The 19065-nt window shown below is 33.3% G+C and overlaps 1 protein-coding gene across 4 annotated transcripts in view; it reads right to left on the reverse strand.

The window, feature by feature from the left end:
• The window catches only part of LOC108736671 (ras association domain-containing protein 10-like), a 103974-nt gene that overhangs the window by 18877 nt on the left and 66032 nt on the right, over window positions 1-19065 (reverse strand). For 2 of the 4 annotated variants that reach the window (XM_018469179.1, XM_018469180.1), the window contains exon 2: window positions 3210-3305. The gene's annotated coding sequence lies outside the window, so the exon portion shown is untranslated. Of the gene's footprint in view, window positions 1-1934; window positions 2027-3209; window positions 3306-19065 lie in introns of those variants that run through there. The other 2 variants (XM_018469182.1, XM_018469181.1) reach the window with 2 other exon arrangements.

Below are 19065 nucleotides of genomic sequence, written 5' to 3' on the forward strand. Positions count from 1 at the left end.
GTCTGTTGTAACACTAATTTAGATCTACAAGTTCCTTTAGATCACGGTCCAATAGCACGTATCTACCTCTTTGTCACTTCGATTCCGGTCGTGAAAGCCTTTGCCATTACAATAGTTTGAATATTACGAAATAACAGTAACAAATGGTATTGCAAAAGTTGGAAATATTGTAGTAAACGTGTATCTAACCGCGTAAGCCTACGCACATCTATTTTTGTTTTGCCTCCTGGCTAACGGTTTATTTTGTCATGTTCCATCTTATAATAAATGTTGCGACTTCCTACGATACCATAAACTTTATTATTTTTTTATTATTTTGTTGAATCGTAAATGCCATATGCGATAATTAAAATGCACTTTTCTTGCCTTAAATGTCATTAAAATATAAGTTTACCTTTTTCTTTGTTCGAAGTTGATTTTGGGATAGCATAGATTAATATCCATACAGCCTAATCAACTTGATGACATACCAAAGATAATCCTAAAGCGTCTTTTTTTTATATACTTACATCATGTGTTTGACAGCTGGGGAGAGATGTTTTAATTTACTCTGTGGTTTGTATGGGAAAAGAAAAGTGAGGGTTTTAAGTTTTTCTGAGCAATTTTTCTCTTCCTAAGAACCTTCCTCGGACTATTAAAAAAAAAAAAGGAAATCATTGGAATTGTTCCAGCCGTTTTCGAGTTTTGCGCTTAGCAATACATTTAGCGATTCATTTTTATTTATACAAATAATAGAAAATTAGTCTGTTGCACCTGAGATAGAATAGNACTTCGAATTATTTTATTCGATTAAGCTAACGTGCCTATCACGTTGAGGTTGGCTACGCCGGGATTCGTTTTCAGCAAGTAGATATCCACACAAGTGGACCTTGTTGGAGTATACGTAATCCTAAAATGTAGCATCGTGTTACAGATGGCGTTTACTGCGTCATTTGTAGTATTTTCTAAAACCTTCTTAATGTTTGTAATTCAGTGAACAGTTTCTGTTGACAGTTGTGTATGCTGAGCACACAAAAGAAGTGTGTGCAAAATGCCATCATGTAAATTGAGAATTAAATCAATTTTTCCTATAATTACTAACTATTATCTTCCACTTTTCAGTGTTTTATTCTGATTTTCTGATGCACAACCTTGGCTGTAAAACTTTTGTTTTTAATAATCATGTTACCAACCGGTGTCTGTTAACCAATTTTCGAATGTTATAATTTGTTTTCAAATTAAGACTTTCTGAAGGTATTATTTTGGTTTTGGGGTACATTAGCACATTGTATGGCAATAGGTTGGAACAATTTGGCTAATTTTAAAATAACTACTACTGTATCCCTATATAGTGTATACTAGCACGCAATATAATCTTTAAAAATGTGTAAGAACTGGTTTGCTACTTTAGCACGCAGTCCAAGTCGTTATTACGGGTAGACATCAAAATTGCCGCTGATTATCTTCGATTACTTACTGAAAGCGTCGCAAAAAGATAATAAACAATACGTGGGCAACTTTGCTACGATTAGCCGTGCTTCGAGAAGAGTCAGTGGTTATTTATTCCTAGAATCATCATTTCTACATTATACGTATTTCGAATCACGTGTTTTAAACCATTCGTAAGTTAAAATACTGAAACAACAACAGTAGCTTGAAGATCAATCATTATGAAATTTAAAGACCTAATCTTTTTTGTTATATGAAATAAAATTTTTAAAATTTATAGTCCAGTTCACTATAACTGTAGTAACTATAGAGATATCAAAATAGAGAGCGCCATCCCCATTTAACCCTATACTCTACTGTGATACCAGGAGTAAGTAAGACACAAGATACGTAGATAACAAGAGTAGCATGCGCAGACAGGTTATTTCTGTTCGAAACGGCAGTGCGCATACTCGTGTAACTACTGATTGACAGAAATTTGGTACCTTTTCTAGATTCATTCTTACCATAAGCATTACTCTGATGCTCTCTTTCCTTATATTTTTGTGGTAGTAGCAAACGCTGGTGGCGGGCTCGTGAATTCTGGTCATGTGTTCTGCTAAGTGCCAGGAAATAAAAACATCTTCATAATATAAACTAACCATTATAACTGGATCAAATTGTCTAATGTACTGATTGATATAGTTGTATCCTTGGTCTATTAACATATTAGTTGTTTTTCATTTATCTTTATAATTATAAGTCTAAAGAACAAAATTTGGTTACGTAAAGTTTGTACAGAAATATTGTGCCAATCCTTCCGACTAATATAATCATGACTTCTTCGAGTATAAAAATGTGTGCTCGGACACACAGTAGAAGTGAAACTTTAACGGACAAGTGGAAAAACGAATCGCAACAAAATTTTTACTTCAAATTTTACGGGCAGATTGTTAATGTACTTGTCCAATTTGAAAACCTGACAAAATTTTTACTTGACATGTATTCAAATTGGAGAAGTACATTAACAATCTGCCCTTAAAACTTGAAGTAAAAATTTTTCCACTTGTCCGTTGCCATTCGTTTTTCCACTTGTCCGTTGAAATTTTACTTCTACTGTGTGTCCCATATTTCGTTTTTACAAGTTTACTGCAAATTATGATTAGGTTTTTACGCAGACCGCAAATAGAGGCAAAGATACCCAGTCACGTGGAGAGCAGAGGTAATAAAATAACAGCTGAGCACAGCACACGTCGCCGGGACTCTAGTGGATTCTCCGCTCTCCGCGTTGCTGCGCATTATATCGATCTAATATAGCCGTTCCTCTTTCCACGCCGCCCCCAGCGTTTCTCTCCCTCCACCGCTGCCGCCTCTCACTATGCGATATACCGTCTACCCTCTTTTTTCGTGACAGAAAAAAATCGTAATACCGTCCGTCCATATATAGAAGTTTCACTTCAAAAAAAAAAAAACGAACCTATTATTTGCTGTAAATGTTGTCACCACATTTACTTTAGCTGGTTGTATAATTTACATGGAGTTATGGTTTTTACATTGAACTAAAAAATAATAAAAAAGTAAGGCAGGACGTACCTACCCACAATAAAAGTTTTGTGTTCTGCATGTAGATACAAGGTAAAGCTGGTAGAAAAGATATTGCAAACAACAAAAGGTAATCTTAACAGTAAATTTTTAATGCTCTACTTCATAATAAAGCAGTTTTGTAGCATAATTTTACGTTTTTAAAATTCTCTCCTTGCAGTTATTAAAAAGGAATAAAGAAAAGTAAGTAGTATACGTACCTGCTGATGTTCTTTTTCTGGCAAGAAATTACAGTTTCCTGGTTAAGGTTGTCGATTGCTCCTTGCTCTGGGCCAGTATTCCGAACATTTAATGCCCTAAAAGAAAGACGATTTTAATGATTACATATGGCGGTACACTTTTTATATTCAGACGGGTAATTGAAAAATCTTACGATTAGCTTAAACACAAAGAAAGGAGAAACCGGCACCCGAAATTTTCAAGAACATTTCCAAAGACCATTAAAAATGCATTACGCCATGCCTTACACCGGTTCCGCAAAGGGCTTTTGCACGGATGTCGAGATAATGCTAACTAAATGCTAATTTGGAAACCGATACCCCGATACCCCTCTTTCGTTTATTTGTACGTGCGTGTGGTACAGAAATAAAAAAAAATGAGAATTCAGAATTTTTAAATGAACAAAAACATTAATATACATTTAAATATTATTGTAAACTTGTATAATTTATTACCTACGAGATTAAACTTTAGTCTTCCTGACCAGAATTTTGGGAGGGGGATGCTTGTGTCCTAGCGGGTTTAATCACACTGCTTCATGGGGTTCTCATAAGACACACGACGGAAAAATGATTGATACATTAAACAAAATTTAGCTGACAACCTTCAAATATGGTCCACTAGTAGACAACCAGAAATTTGTTAAAGGATTGTTTATTTATTTGGTGTTTGTCTGATGGAACTCCTATGAGGCAGATGCTGGGATTGCCTGTGTTTGATTTTTCTGTTAGGATCCTTATGAAAAGCTCACTTCAGTATCTCTAAGGGGACCCTCGTAGGAAATGTACAGGAAAATCTCTGTATCAGCAAACTATTCTTTTACCACGAGACCCATACGGTACACGTCACCCCATACACATTATTAAATTATTATATTAAATATTATTATTAAAAACGTATAATCAAGCGTTTGCTTTTTACTTGAATTGTAATATAATTCAATACGAGGGTTAATAAAAGAACCCGCTAACAAATATTACCGCAATCAAATGTTCATATTGGTTTACAGTTTTCATGGGCAGTTTTTCCAGACCTACGCCGTAACCATGTCAAATAATTTTCTATTATTTATCTTTTTTGTTACCTGTAAATAAACCTCTCTTAAAAAATCGGTATATTTATGAACGAGAATAAAGCCGGGCCTGCAAATTAATAAAGTCTACGGTACCAGTGCCAATATCTTAAAAAGCTCATTTCTATTCATTACTATCGTCCTTTTCCATTATCGATGCCGGTGATTGTACAATATTATTTCATTTTAACGTGACATAGTAATAGCGCTACGACAACAACAACAAAACGAGAGTCCGACTCTGGCCGCGATTTACGCGTCGGTGCCCCAGGACTTTTGCATTTTACAAAACGATTTCGGCTCTCTAGAAAGAGAATACGGAAAGCATTTATACGCATGCAGGTACAAGAACAAACGGGGCATCGCAGTTGGCCTTTTATCTTGACGCCCGATCTGAAGCGTGATGCCTTCGGGGTGTGCGCAATTACTTTCGCGCATGTTTGCCTCAGTCGCAACGAAATGGGCACGTGCCTTAACTAAACATTAAAAATTAATAACAAACGCACGTCTGATGACTACGTAATAAGCCGAAGAGAATCGGATGTTGGTTTACAGCTATTATTACACCTAACGATAAATGTTAACTCTACATGAAATTTCCACTTAACGATTTTGTCGGAGATCTGCCCATCAGATTTCAACATCATCCGGAATATGGACAAATTTTACAATACATATATTCCTATAGTTATGCGTCTATATAGCGAGGAACATGAGATTAGATATAGACATGTAGAGGGTGAAGGTGCCCATTTTTGTTTAATACTGCTTAAAAATTTATAGAAATGTAGATACTTACAACTGAAATTTAACTTGGAATAAAAGGGGTGGCGGACAAGGGTGAAGTAGGCAAAAATTGTTGCAAAAAACAGCATTAGCAATAGTTAGGAAAACTAAGGGCAAATCAACACGAAAGGATTCCCGATTGTGGAATTTCTCGTTCTTTTCATTTTTGAGTTCAAGAATATGTATTCCTTTGAAAAAATGACATCACAAGGTTAAGGTCACATTGAATTTGTCTATTACGACATGAGAAGGTGAAGGTCTCATTAAAAGTTGCTATTGTGTTGCATATTTCCGATGTTTTAAATTACTGTGACAATGGTATAAAATTCAATTTACGTAATTGTAAGTTGGTTTTTGATTAGGTACATGCGTATACCTACTATTAAGTTATAAAAAGTTGCCACAAAATTTTTATAAAACAAAAGTAATTATTCCATTACGAACTTGAAACTACCACTATGTGAAGTTTGCTTCTAGTTATTTCAGTGGAACATGAAGCGTCGTACAAATAACATCATCCGTATTGTAGAAGGTATTGCAGTGATTATAACGCCGCTAGGCGCAAAGGATATTAACAATAACTTGTGTTGCCCCTTTTTCTATTTTGTAATGACTAGAGTAAATTGAACAGCGACGAAAGGAACTTTTTTAAACAGGCTTTTTTTACTCGATAATTTTTGTTTTATGCTGTTAACAATGTCAAAACGCCAATTAATTAATTTCTGATATCATAAATAAAATTGAGGAGTGTGGAGTTTGTGTGCATGCTGAATAAAAATAGAAGTTACAGTGTTATCAGAGCTGCTTTAGTTTTAATATCTATAGATATACATTGTGTAGGTTGAAGACTTTTCGAAGAAATTCACAAAATTGATAATTCACTCATTTTGACTACTTGATGTTATATTAGAAATAAAATAATGCAAGTTCTTATTTATTTTCCACAATTTATTGAAATTGTGAAATTTTCAAAAAGAGTGTAATTCAGTTGTGTTTTTAGGAGCTAATATTTAAAGAAACTGCACTAGTTTATTAAGAAAAAAAGGCTTAAACTATTATTTCTTATAGTAATCGAACGTATACTGGCGGGTATGCCAGTAAAATAATATCGTCCGCAAGGTTTCTCGCTTAACCCACCGTTGAAGTCTCTTCGAAGAAGTTCAGAAAATTGATAAATTCAGTCATTTTACAACGATATCAACATTCAAATACTTGATATTATTAATGCAATAATGCTAATTCTTATTTATTTTCCACAATTTATTGAAATTATAAAAGAAATTAGCAAAAGCAGTGTAATTGAAATGTGTTTTTAAGATCCAATATTTAAAGTAACTGCACTAATTTATTATTGAAAAAGGCTTAAACTATAACCTTTTATAGTAATTGGACTTGTAGTGGTGGGCATACCACTAAAATAATATCGTCCCAAAGGTTTCGCGCTTAACTCACCGTTGATGTCTCTTCGAAGAAGTTCACAAAATTGATAAATTCAGTCATTTTATAACGATATCAATGTTTAAATACTTAATATTAGTAGTAAAATAATGCAAATTCTTATTTATTTTCCACAATTTATTGAAATTGTAAAAGAAATTGTCAAAAACAGTGTAATTTAATTATGTTATTAAGATCCAAAAGTTTAAAGTAACTGCACTAATTCATTAAGGAAAAAGGCTTAAACTATAATCTTTTATAGTAATTAAACTTGTAGTGGTGGGTATTCCACCAAAATAATATCGTCCTAAAGGTTTCGCGCTTAACCCATCGTTGAAGTCTCTTCGAAGAAGTTCACAAAATTGACAATTTCAGTCATTTTAAAACGGTATAAACGTTCAAACACTTGATATTAGTAATAAAATAATGCAAATATTTATTTATTTTCCAAAATTTATTAAAATTGTGAAAGAAATTGTCAAAAACAGAGTCAAATATAATAGTGTTTTTGAGGAGTTAAAAATTAAAAAAACTGCCAATTTAATAAGGAAACTATACTAATTTATTAAGGAAAAAGATTTAACTTATTGATATAGTCTTATTTGAAAAAAAAAAACAAATCCATCATTAGTGTTGAATTAACTCTTTTTTCTTTTTCAAACTCGTCTGATAATACGAGCCCGCTTTTGATGAAATTATGTATGTAGTGATAATTCAATTTTTCTAAAGGTTTGAGTAAATGTGTGAACATGATACATCGCGTCAGGTACATACAAAAAAAGGCTAGTAATAGAAACAATAAAAACTAATTTGCTTTAATTATCAGTTGTTAACAAAGAAAAAAGAATAGCTAACGCTTAATAGCCATTGAATAACAAACATCTTTTAAATGCGAATTACTTTATTGTTTCGTTATAATTGTTCAATTGCCGTGAATTAATTAGCCTCAGATTATACTTTCATCAAAAAAAGAACGATTGATCTTTTTTTATTATGTACTCTTTGATTTAATTGCTTGTAAAGATCATTCTGGGTTCAAGTTCGATGAAGAAAAAGTACAGTTATTAATTAAACGTTAAAATAATTTATTGACTGTAAATTTGGCATTTATTAGCTCCTAATGAACGAACGCCAAAGCCACGTCCCTAATTCTAACGTAATAGAAACCTGTTAACGGTAGTAAGTCACAAAATTAACATAATAATATTTGCTAATACTCGTTAACAAAACGTTTTCTAGTGGAACGCACCATTATAATAATGTTTCGAATGTAATAAATGATTTCCAATGTTTTCGGTAATATTTTTAATAGGCGCCAACATCTCATAACTCCCCCCCTCCCAACTAATTAATAAACGCTCAAAGAATTTTAATGGGGAAAAATAACAAATGTAAAGACAAAACAGTATCTTCAGATTACAGATACAATGAAAGAAAGTCTATTAACTATAATTCTTAACTTAACAATATGATTATTCCAAAATGCTCTACTAGTTCCCGAGAGACTTAACAAACGCTTTTGTCCAATGATTACTTTTTTTATTATTTAATAATTCTCGCCAAAAATCGAGCCAATTAAGAAATTTTAAGAAGTCATTTAAGATTTCCAAAGTGGTTCAAAATCAAATTGTTCATTTTCGGTATTCTGGTCCTGTTATCTATAGATATTATATGTTATATGCTTATATACTTTGGGCCACCCTGATATACATAAATGTCAAAAGACATTTTATGACTACATACGTTTCTGTATGATCAAGAATTAACTAACAGACTATTAATAGCTCTGATAAAATATGCGATAATTTGTCAAGGTGCGAATGGTGTTAACTTCTTGCTTCACCATTACATACATCTTTAATCTTTTGCAATTAATAATAATTTCAAGTAAAATCCCTGTTTACGTTTACAGTATTCAGATACAATACCAATGAGAAAAATTGTTATGTAATGATTATTTATAAAAAATTATCATTAGAAAGTGAAGTTGGAAAATTGTTATGTAGGCATTTGTTTCGTAGGCTGAATAGACGTTATGTTTTAATCATTTTTTTTAACAAAAACCATATGATGATTTATTTTCGTTGCTTTTGATGTGTCTTTATAATTTAATGTGTTAAAATTACCAAAGGATTCCTAAAAATTAATGCGATTAACTATATATATGCACAAAATGTTTGTAATTGAATTGTTCACACACATTAACCAAGACAGTGAACACAGGCTGTCAATAGTGAGATAAAAAATATAAAAGTGCTTTGTATATATACGTCAATTTTACTGAATTATTTAGTTCAGATTATGCCTATGTATCATTTATATCTAGTATTTTAGATTGGCAGATGTCTAAGAATATTTTTCTCATATTTTTTTAAAAAACAAGTGTATTATAAACAAGCATTTTAAGAGTACCTATATGAAATAAGGAAACTCATTTTTTATCGATTTATTACGACATTGTTCTATCGAATGTTCATGTTACCCGTAAGCTTTCTTAAGAGTTATTATTATAATAGTATAAACTACGTCATCAAGTGTTGATGAGTCAGTTCAATTTGGATTAAAGAATCAAAGCTACTTAAAGAAATACAGAGAAACAAACAATGGAGTTCAAGGGCGTTAAGGGTTTGATATGCTATTAGAAAACAGTGCCAAAAAGCATACCATGGAGTTGTTTCAGGGCAGATTTGCTTGGAAAGGACCACGCTATATCCTTACGGAAAATGGTTCTGTAACAAACTTTTTAAAACTTTGGATTCTGGTAGTCTTTGACGTGTAAATTAAAAGCCTCAATTAGCGCTAAGTCGTGGTAACTTATCTTTTTTTTCCGTAAGGACTTCCAAGGTATTGAATATCCTCAAGTACTTATATATGCATATGTTGATGTTTAACAGAAAGCCATTTTCCGAAAGAATCCAGCGGGGTCCTTTGCTAATATGTTTTAACGGTTTTTTTCTCTGGTTTGATTTTTTTCACTGCTTCCCAAAGGCTTTCCATAGATGACTATGAAGTTGTTGGTAGGATAAATAAGTGAGGTTGGTATGATAATAAGTTGCAAAATTGGATAAAAATATAAGAGAGAAGGATAAAGAGAGAAAGCTTGAAGTGAGTGCATGAGTTACTACACTTACAATAAGGTGGTAGGGGGCTTAAGATTACAATATCCCGGTGATAAATAAAAAAAAAAGTTTCTAAACATAGTTCTCTGGGAGCCCTTGACTAACTCCAAATGTCCTTACGTAACTCTAGTAGCAGATTTCGAATTTCCCTATTTATGTCTAGTCAGAGACATATTAGAGGCAGAAACAGGAGTTAAGAGGAGTAGGGGTAGATCTAGATTAGGCTACTGTTCGCAAATAGTCATGGATGTGGGATGTTCTAGTGTTCAACCAATCTTAGGACTGACGATTTTATGATGCGGATTCAGTTACTAAAGTGTTATGATGGTGTATTGTTAGTAGGAATTTTTAATTTTTGAATATATCCAACGAAATTTGGACTTATTGTTAGTCTGATATAATGTTATTAGACATAACTTTTTTAATCTGTTGTTAGTTGTTATCATCACCTGATTTCCGGTAAATCGTTTGCAATTGTATGTGTGGTAGCGTTAGAAAAAGACTTTTACGGTATCAGGTAGTTACTGGGTTGTGGTTAAGGATGGATGTCCATATTACATGTAAGAACCAAGGCCGCCGGTACATCAAGTAGATGGCAACGCAAGATGTGCTTAAAACCAGCAGGACATTTACCGACAGAAGCAGTAAAAGACATTACAAACTGGTTTAATTGCGTTCATTTATGTGAATTACAATTTTTGAAATTGCATGACTTCACTATTCACCTTGGAATATAAATATGTACATAGTTAGTACGAAAACGGCTAAAGAATCGGTTTCCGAAGATAAATCAAGCGGTGCATGACATATTTGGAAAACGTTACCTATTGACGAATCTAAAAGATTGAGAGTGCTTGTAAGTTTTAGAAAGCTACATAATGCAAAAATTGTAAGTGAATTTTAGTAAAAAAAAGAAAAAGGAGCGCACGTGAATCAAGGGCCTTGGAGGTTTGGTAGCTTGTAACTTGTCATATCCTCTTGAAAATTGTATGTTTTTTCAGCCAGATCTTAATGAAATTCATACAATTCTCTTTAGGATGTAGGTACATTAGTCTGGCCAACTAGAAAAAAAAAGCGAATATTTTTTTAAAGTGAAACTTCTTTACGCACGGTAGGGTAAGTTTGTTTCAAGCGAGTTGCTATGTAACGAAATCATGCAACGGATGTTCCCCGTCTCGTCAAGTTCGTAGTGGGGATCGCTTGAGCTGTGAGCGTGTTTTAATGCAACGTTCGTTACAGGTAAATCCGGCATGTATAGTGTAAAATTTAATATCGTAGTGTACAAATGATACCATTAAACCAATTCCTTAACCCCTATCCCGGTATGTTTGTGTGTTTAAAGAAGTTTCACTTCAGTAGCGTGTTGTATAATTACACGTTGTATTTTTTTATTTTTAATCTAGAATGAAAAGATATTATTTTATTGTGTTTTAATATGTCCACCAAAAATAAAACAATATTCATAAGTACATGGGTGTATCTATATTTTGCATCATTATTAAAAATTTTAAATTTCATTTTAATCTCTCTATTGTGATTTATTTGGGGCATTTTCCTTGAAATTTATCAATGCAAAGCAAAATTCTAATAGATAAAATCGTGGTTTTTGATTTCAGTGACGTTAAAATCATTAGTTGATTTTGACAACTCTTTACGTAAAATGTCCATCTTGGAGTTAAGTTGATAGGTACAAGGTGATGTTCTGAAAATGTCAGAAGTCTTTCTGACAATTGAATTAGTTTCTGTGCCATTCTTCTCCAGTAATAATCCGACCTCGAACCACTGAAATAGGATTCATTTTAACACATAATAACATATACATATGTATGTATGTGTATGTATAATGTCTGAAAATCTACGTCTTTCATGCCTATCCTCTTATCTGGCTCGAGCATCAGCCGTTTTTGTACAAGATGCTTCACTTTTGTTGCCATTCTTCACGGCCAATTGTAACCAGTTGTAAATGGGATAAAAGACTAAGATAACTCCTTATAGGTGTAACTATCCATGAACAATACTGGCGGTATTCGTCGTAATGTTTAACCATAAAAGTTAGCGCTGTATTTAATGTTTACACTAGGGGCCACCTGTTTCTTCTTGAATCCTTTGTTTTTCTGAATCCTTTTTTGTATGACTTAAAATTTTCCTAGGTTACTAAGTGATGCTTTCATACGATTACTACCAAAATAAACATTTAAATAGTTTTTGTAACTAAATTCTTCCTGATAATAGTATTTTAAGCTTTACGGTTCACCCCTTGAGTATGCCCATAGTTTATGACCGCTGCAAACGAAGTATTCACGAATTAATGATTGTTGCCGCTCTATCAGTTTATCGGAAACTTAAAATTTAAGACTTTTTTCAAACATATCTATTAATGCCTTTTTTATTATTATTTGTTTTTAGTATATTTTATGTTTGTTCCGATAGGTTACTTTCACGAATCAGTTCCTTTTTACTTTCTCTTCCGTCAAAAATTAAATCTAATGAAACAAAAAATTCAGTCTAGATATGTTATTCTCTAATGATGACTTAATATTATATCGTATTAGCAAAAGTGCAATCTGTGATGATGCCTAAGTGCTTATTATTAAAGCGTTAGCTGTTGAAAAGTACTTCAACATAATCTAGTTCTAAGTACAGATTAACAAGAAAAAAGTTAATCTCTCTCTATAAGTCGCAAAAAGCTGTAGAATTATAGTATATTGCAAGAAACCTGTCGGCTACCGAGTCTTGCAAGTGGGTATTTCTTTTAAACCGATTGTCAGTTCGTTGATTTCACGTAAACTTCAGATAAAGTAGAATTTCGTAACTGATTGCAGTTTAATTTATAAAATATAAGTAAAGACAATTCTCAAACTTATTAACAAAAACTGGTTGCTTTCATTTTTAATTATTTAGGCACCTGTGCTTTTTAACATGACATTTAATTCATTGCACATGATAAATAGAAACGCACGACTGCCTTTAACTTAATTCAAGAAATTTAACAAAGTTTCGAAAAATAAAATGCATTATAAAGATTAACTGACAGATACTGTATTACTTTTTGTTTAACGATGTAACCACTATCTTATCCACTTAAAGTAAATAGGAGTAATATTATCTAAATTTTGAGACTACTTGAAACAAAAACCAAACCACCAAGGGGGTGGCTATTTCCGAGAAGTCTCTTATCGCTTAATTAGAATCTGGTCTCATACTTGCTCCAGTACATTAAGTTTATTAAAAATTTGTTTGTTGCTAATTTGTTTGATAAGTTTTGAGATTTCATTATTTTAAGGAAAATCCGGATAAATACAAATAGATGAGTTCAGAAAAAGTTTGATTTCACAAAAATTAGAACTTTTGCAGTTTCTGGGCATTCTTGAAATTATTCATATTTAATTCTGCCACAAATGAACTTGTAATAAAAAGCTGGACTTCTAATATTAACAACGCAATTTATTTATATTTATTCACATATAATTTTTCATTGAGTAATTTCATTCAATTTTGTAACTGTAGGTACTAGAATTTAGGTGAAAATTTTAGGAAAATCTTGCTAATGAATTTTGCTTGTGGTCCCGGTCTTGCGAGTACAGCTTAGTATCTGCTTTGATCTTGTTCTTGCTAAATACTCAAACTCAATACAAGAACTGGGAAGAAAATATATTTTGTTATAGCAAACCCTATGCCAACATAGATAACTTTTGAAATCCGTTTGATTTTATTCGCTGAAAGATCTGATCTTAGAAAATAAAATGTTATGTAGTGTTCAGTTACCATCTTATTTTATAACTTACCCTAATTAAGTACAAATTGTTAATGACTTAACGTCCTTTTTGTTTCTGTTTATAGGTAACCAGAAGTTGTTTTTCAATCTTTTTTGTGGTAAGTTACAAAAATTTTTGTATATGTAGGTATGTGTACAATATTGTCTATGCAAAACATTGGTAAGTAGGTACCATATGTGCTAGTTCTATGTTTTCTGTTTAACATTTTCCGCACGTCTTTTATTAGAGAAACCGTGTGCGTATTCGTAAATGCCTTTAGGCATATAGACACATTATTTTTGTCAAAACCACAAACATATAAATCGGCTAGAAATTAGACAATAAAGGTTCGATTACTCCTGGCCATTCACCTTCAACTTTCTTGATATATTCATACAAAATAATAAACATTCTACATCATTTTTGACTGGTAATGTCAGCGCCTACGTTTTGCTTATACGTTTAAAGTAATAGAAATAATACCTGAATTAGTGTGACATATTCCCGATTACTTGGTGACAATTTAATTTAAGTGTAACGTTTCTTTGACAATAAAATTAACGTTATGTGATTGTTATAAAACGTTAATTAAAATACCTTATAATTGAATGGCTAACGTAAAATGGAAATGAAAGGAATTACTTATTTTTTTGAAAGGACTCAGTACGTATATCTCTTTTTTTTATAAGTACGTATCTAAAATGTCCTTTATGATATTATGTCCAATTATGTTTCCTATTTTATGTTCTAGTCTAAAATAGAACGGACTAATAAAGGTGTTCGCGTCGAGTTCCAAAGCACTCGCTAATAAACCTAGACAAATAACAAGGTGCAGATTATGATCTGAATTGAAATTGTCGCAAACCGGAACGATTGAATACAAAGTAGCAGAAAATGTATTGCTATCGATATCATTTTATGCTCCGTTTAAGCTTAAAGAATGATCTGCATGAATTGGCAGATGAAACTTGTAACATTGGCAGTGATTTTTGAAACAGCATTAAATTCGTAAAGCTTACAATAAAATCTATATTATACAACCCCCTTTACCACCGTTGGGGTCATTAACTCGAAAAAATATAATAGAAAAGGCGGAATTAAGGTTAGCACCTACCACTGGACGTATAAAAAGTCATACTTAATTATTTAAGTACTTTACTAAGTAAATAAACTAAAATTATCACAAGAAGTTATTATTGAAAAACGGACGTTTCTACCAATTTTGAGTCCAGACATTATAAGTATAGATGGGCGGTGTACCCGGTGGGTCCGGCACTTTATTTTAGGATCTGCTTGGGTACCAGATATTGACGAATGTACTTGGCAGTGCCGGATAATTCTACCAGAAAAAAAAGAAAAAACCAACACCAACAATAATAAATAATTACGTATAACAAAAAGCCTACCTAATGAAAATTGGTACCTAATTAAGATTGTATTGGGATAGATCGTTTGTACTAATTTTTATTATTTATTGTTATTTCCATATAGTTCTTGTTCTTACTTTTTTTGTGAACAAAAATACACTGAACTGTTACAATTTTTTGTCGCTTGTAGTAGTATATCATATTTTGATTAACGATAACTTATTAGGATTAATATGATTTTGTCACCTTGTAGGCTTTTAGTATTTATAAAAAAATCAACGATTTCAACTCAACCCTCTCGTTGAAAATTCGTCAATTGAGAATTAAAATTTCATTATTACGGCATTTCTTTCTGAGCGGGACTTAAAGTGGTTTGGAAAGTTAGTGAGGGTAGTGTTTAATGGAAAGCCAGTCAGAACGAAGCTATGAACTATTAACCGAGTACCCGGTACAGCTAATGCTGGGTACACACAGTTATCCGGTATTCGGAAAAATCACTGTCCCGTGCATCTCTAATTATTAGTCTAGCGTTGCTAACACGTGTCTGTTTTTCAAAATTTGTAACTTCTTTTTCANCAAAACTACCATTTGATTGGACTATACTGGCCGCGAAAGGCTTTACCAGTTTGGCACACTAATTGTAAGTAGAGTTTTTCTCTATTTACATCAAAACTACCATTTGATTGGACTATACTGGCCGCGAAAGGCTTTACCAGTTTGGCACACTAATTGTAAGTAGAGTTTTTCTCTATTTACATCAAAACTACCATTTGATTGGACTATACTGGCCGCGAAAGGCTTTACCAGTTTGGCACACTAATTGTAAGTAGAGTTTTTCTCTATTTACATCAAAACTACCATTTGATTGGACTATACTGGCCGCGAAAGGCTTTACCAGTTTGGCACACTAATTGTAAGTAGAGTTTTTCTCTATTTACATCAAAACTACCATTTGATTGGACTATACTGGCCGCGAAAGGCTTTACCAGTTTGGCACACTAATTGTAAGTAGAGTTTTTCTCTATTTACATCAAAACTACCATTTGATTGGACTATACTGGCCGCGAAAGGCTTTACCAGTTTGGCACACTAATTGTAAGTAGAGTTTTTCTCTATTTACATCAAAACTACCATTTGATTGGACTATACTGGCCGCGAAAGGCTTTACCAGTTTGGCACACTAATTGTAAGTAGAGTTTTTCTCTATTTACATCAAAACTACCATTTGATTGGACTATACTGGCCGCGAAAGGCTTTACCAGTTTGGCACACTAATTGTAAGTAGAGTTTTTCTCTATTTACATCAAAACTACCATTTGATTGGACTATACTGGCCGCGAAAGGCTTTACCAGTTTGGCACACTAATTGTAAGTAGAGTTTTTCTCTATTTACATCAAAACTACCATTTGATTGGACTATACTGGCCGCGAAAGGCTTTACCAGTTTGGCACACTAATTGTAAGTAGAGTTTTTCTCTATTTACATCAAAACTACCATTTGATTGGACTATACTGGCCGCGAAAGGCTTTACCAGTTTGGCACACTAATTGTAAGTAGAGTTTTTCTCTATTTACATCAAAACTACCATTTGATTGGACTATACTGGCCGCGAAAGGCTTTACCAGTTTGGCACACTAATTGTAAGTAGAGTTTTTCTCTATTTACATCAAAACTACCATTTGATTGGACTATACTGGCCGCGAAAGGCTTTACCAGTTTGGCACACTAATTGTAAGTAGAGTTTTTCTCTATTTACATCAAAACTACCATTTGATTGGACTATACTGGCCGCGAAAGGCTTTACCAGTTTGGCACACTAATTGTAAGTAGAGTTTTTCTCTATTTACATCAAAACTACCATTTGATTGGACTATACTGGCCGCGAAAGGCTTTACCAGTTTGGCACACTAATTGTAAGTAGAGTTTTTCTCTATTTACATCAAAACTACCATTTGATTGGACTATACTGGCCGCGAAAGGCTTTACCAGTTTGGCACACTAATTGTAAGTAGAGTTTTTCTCTATTTACATCAAAACTACCATTTGATTGGACTATACTGGCCGCGAAAGGCTTTACCAGTTTGGCACACTAATTGTAAGTAGAGTTTTTCTCTATTTACATCAAAACTACCATTTGATTGGACTATACTGGCCGCGAAAGGCTTTACCAGTTTGGCACACTAATTGTAAGTAGAGTTTTTCTCTATTTACATCAAAACTACCATTTGATTGGACTATACTGGCCGCGAAAGGCTTTACCAGTTTGGCACACTAATTGTAAGTAGAGTTTTTCTCTATTTACATCAAAACTACCATTTGATTGGACTATACTGGCCGCGAAAGGCTTTACCAGTTTGGCACACTAATTGTAAGTAGAGTTTTTCTCTATTTACATCAAAACTACCATTTGATTGGACTATACTGGCCGCGAAAGGCTTTACCAGTTTGGCACACTAATTGTAAGTAGAGTTTTTCTCTATTTACATCAAAACTACCATTTGATTGGACTATACTGGCCGCGAAAGGCTTTACCAGTTTGGCACACTAATTGTAAGTAGAGTTTTTCTCTATTTACATCAAAACTACCATTTGATTGGACTATACTGGCCGCGAAAGGCTTTACCAGTTTGGCACACTAATTGTAAGTAGAGTTTTTCTCTATTTACATCAAAACTACCATTTGATTGGACTATACTGGCCGCGAAAGGCTTTACCAGTTTGGCACACTAATTGTAAGTAGAGTTTTTCTCTATTTACATCAAAACTACCATTTGATTGGACTATACTGGCCGCGAAAGGCTTTACCAGTTTGGCACACTAATTGTAAGTAGAGTTTTTCTCTATTTACATCAAAACTACCATTTGATTGGACTATACTGGCCGCGAAAGGCTTTACCAGTTTGGCACACTAATTGTAAGTAGAGTTTTTCTCTATTTACATCAAAACTACCATTTGATTGGACTATACTGGCCGCGAAAGGCTTTACCAGTTTGGCACACTAATTGTAAGTAGAGTTTTTCTCTATTTACATCAAAACTACCATTTGATTGGACTATACTGGCCGCGAAAGGCTTTACCAGTTTGGCACACTAATTGTAAGTAGAGTTTTTCTCTATTTACATCAAAACTACCATTTGATTGGACTATACTGGCCGCGAAAGGCTTTACCAGTTTGGCACACTAATTGTAAGTAGAGTTTTTCTCTATTTACATCAAAACTACCATTTGATTGGACTATACTGGCCGCGAAAGGCTTTACCAGTTTGGCACACTAATTGTAAGTAGAGTTTTTCTCTATTTACATCAAAACTACCATTTGATTGGACTATACTGGCCGCGAAAGGCTTTACCAGTTTGGCACACTAATTGTAAGTAGAGTTTTTCTCTATTTACATCAAAACTACCATTTGATTGGACTATACTGGCCGCGAAAGGCTTTACCAGTTTGGCACACTAATTGTAAGTAGAGTTTTTCTCTATTTACATCAAAACTACCATTTGATTGGACTATACTGGCCGCGAAAGGCTTTACCAGTTTGGCACACTAATTGTAAGTAGAGTTTTTCTCTATTTACATCAAAACTACCATTTGATTGGACTATACTGGCCGCGAAAGGCTTTACCAGTTTGGCACACTAATTGTAAGTAGAGTTTTTCTCTATTTACATCAAAACTACCATTTGATTGGACTATACTGGCCGCGAAAGGCTTTACCAGTTTGGCACACTAATTGTAAGTAGAGTTTTTCTCTATTTACATCAAAACTACCATTTGATTGGACTATACTGGCCGCGAAAGGCTTTACCAGTTTGGCACACTAATTGTAAGTAGAGTTTTTCTCTATTTACATCAAAACTACCATTTGATTGGACTATACTGGCCGCGAAAGGCTTTACCAGTTTGGCACACTAATTGTAAGTAGAGTTTTTCTCTATTTACATCAAAACTACCATTTGATTGGACTATACTGGCCGCGAAAGGCTTTACCAGTTTGGCACACTAATTGTAAGTAGAGTTTTTCTCTATTTACATCAAAACTACCATTTGATTGGACTATACTGGCCGCGAAAGGCTTTACCAGTTTGGCACACTAATTGTAAGTAGAGTTTTTCTCTATTTACATCAAAACTACCATTTGATTGGACTATACTGGCCGCGAAAGGCTTTACCAGTTTGGCACACTAATTGTAAGTAGAGTTTTTCTCTATTTACATCAAAACTACCATTTGATTGGACTATACTGGCCGCGAAAGGCTTTACCAGTTTGGCACACTAATTGTAAGTAGAGTTTTTCTCTAT

This window comes from Agrilus planipennis, unplaced genomic scaffold (genome assembly GCF_000699045.2).
Source record: "Agrilus planipennis isolate EAB-ADULT unplaced genomic scaffold, Apla_2.0 scaffold12, whole genome shotgun sequence".
Lineage (NCBI taxonomy): Eukaryota > Metazoa > Arthropoda > Insecta > Coleoptera > Buprestidae > Agrilus > Agrilus planipennis.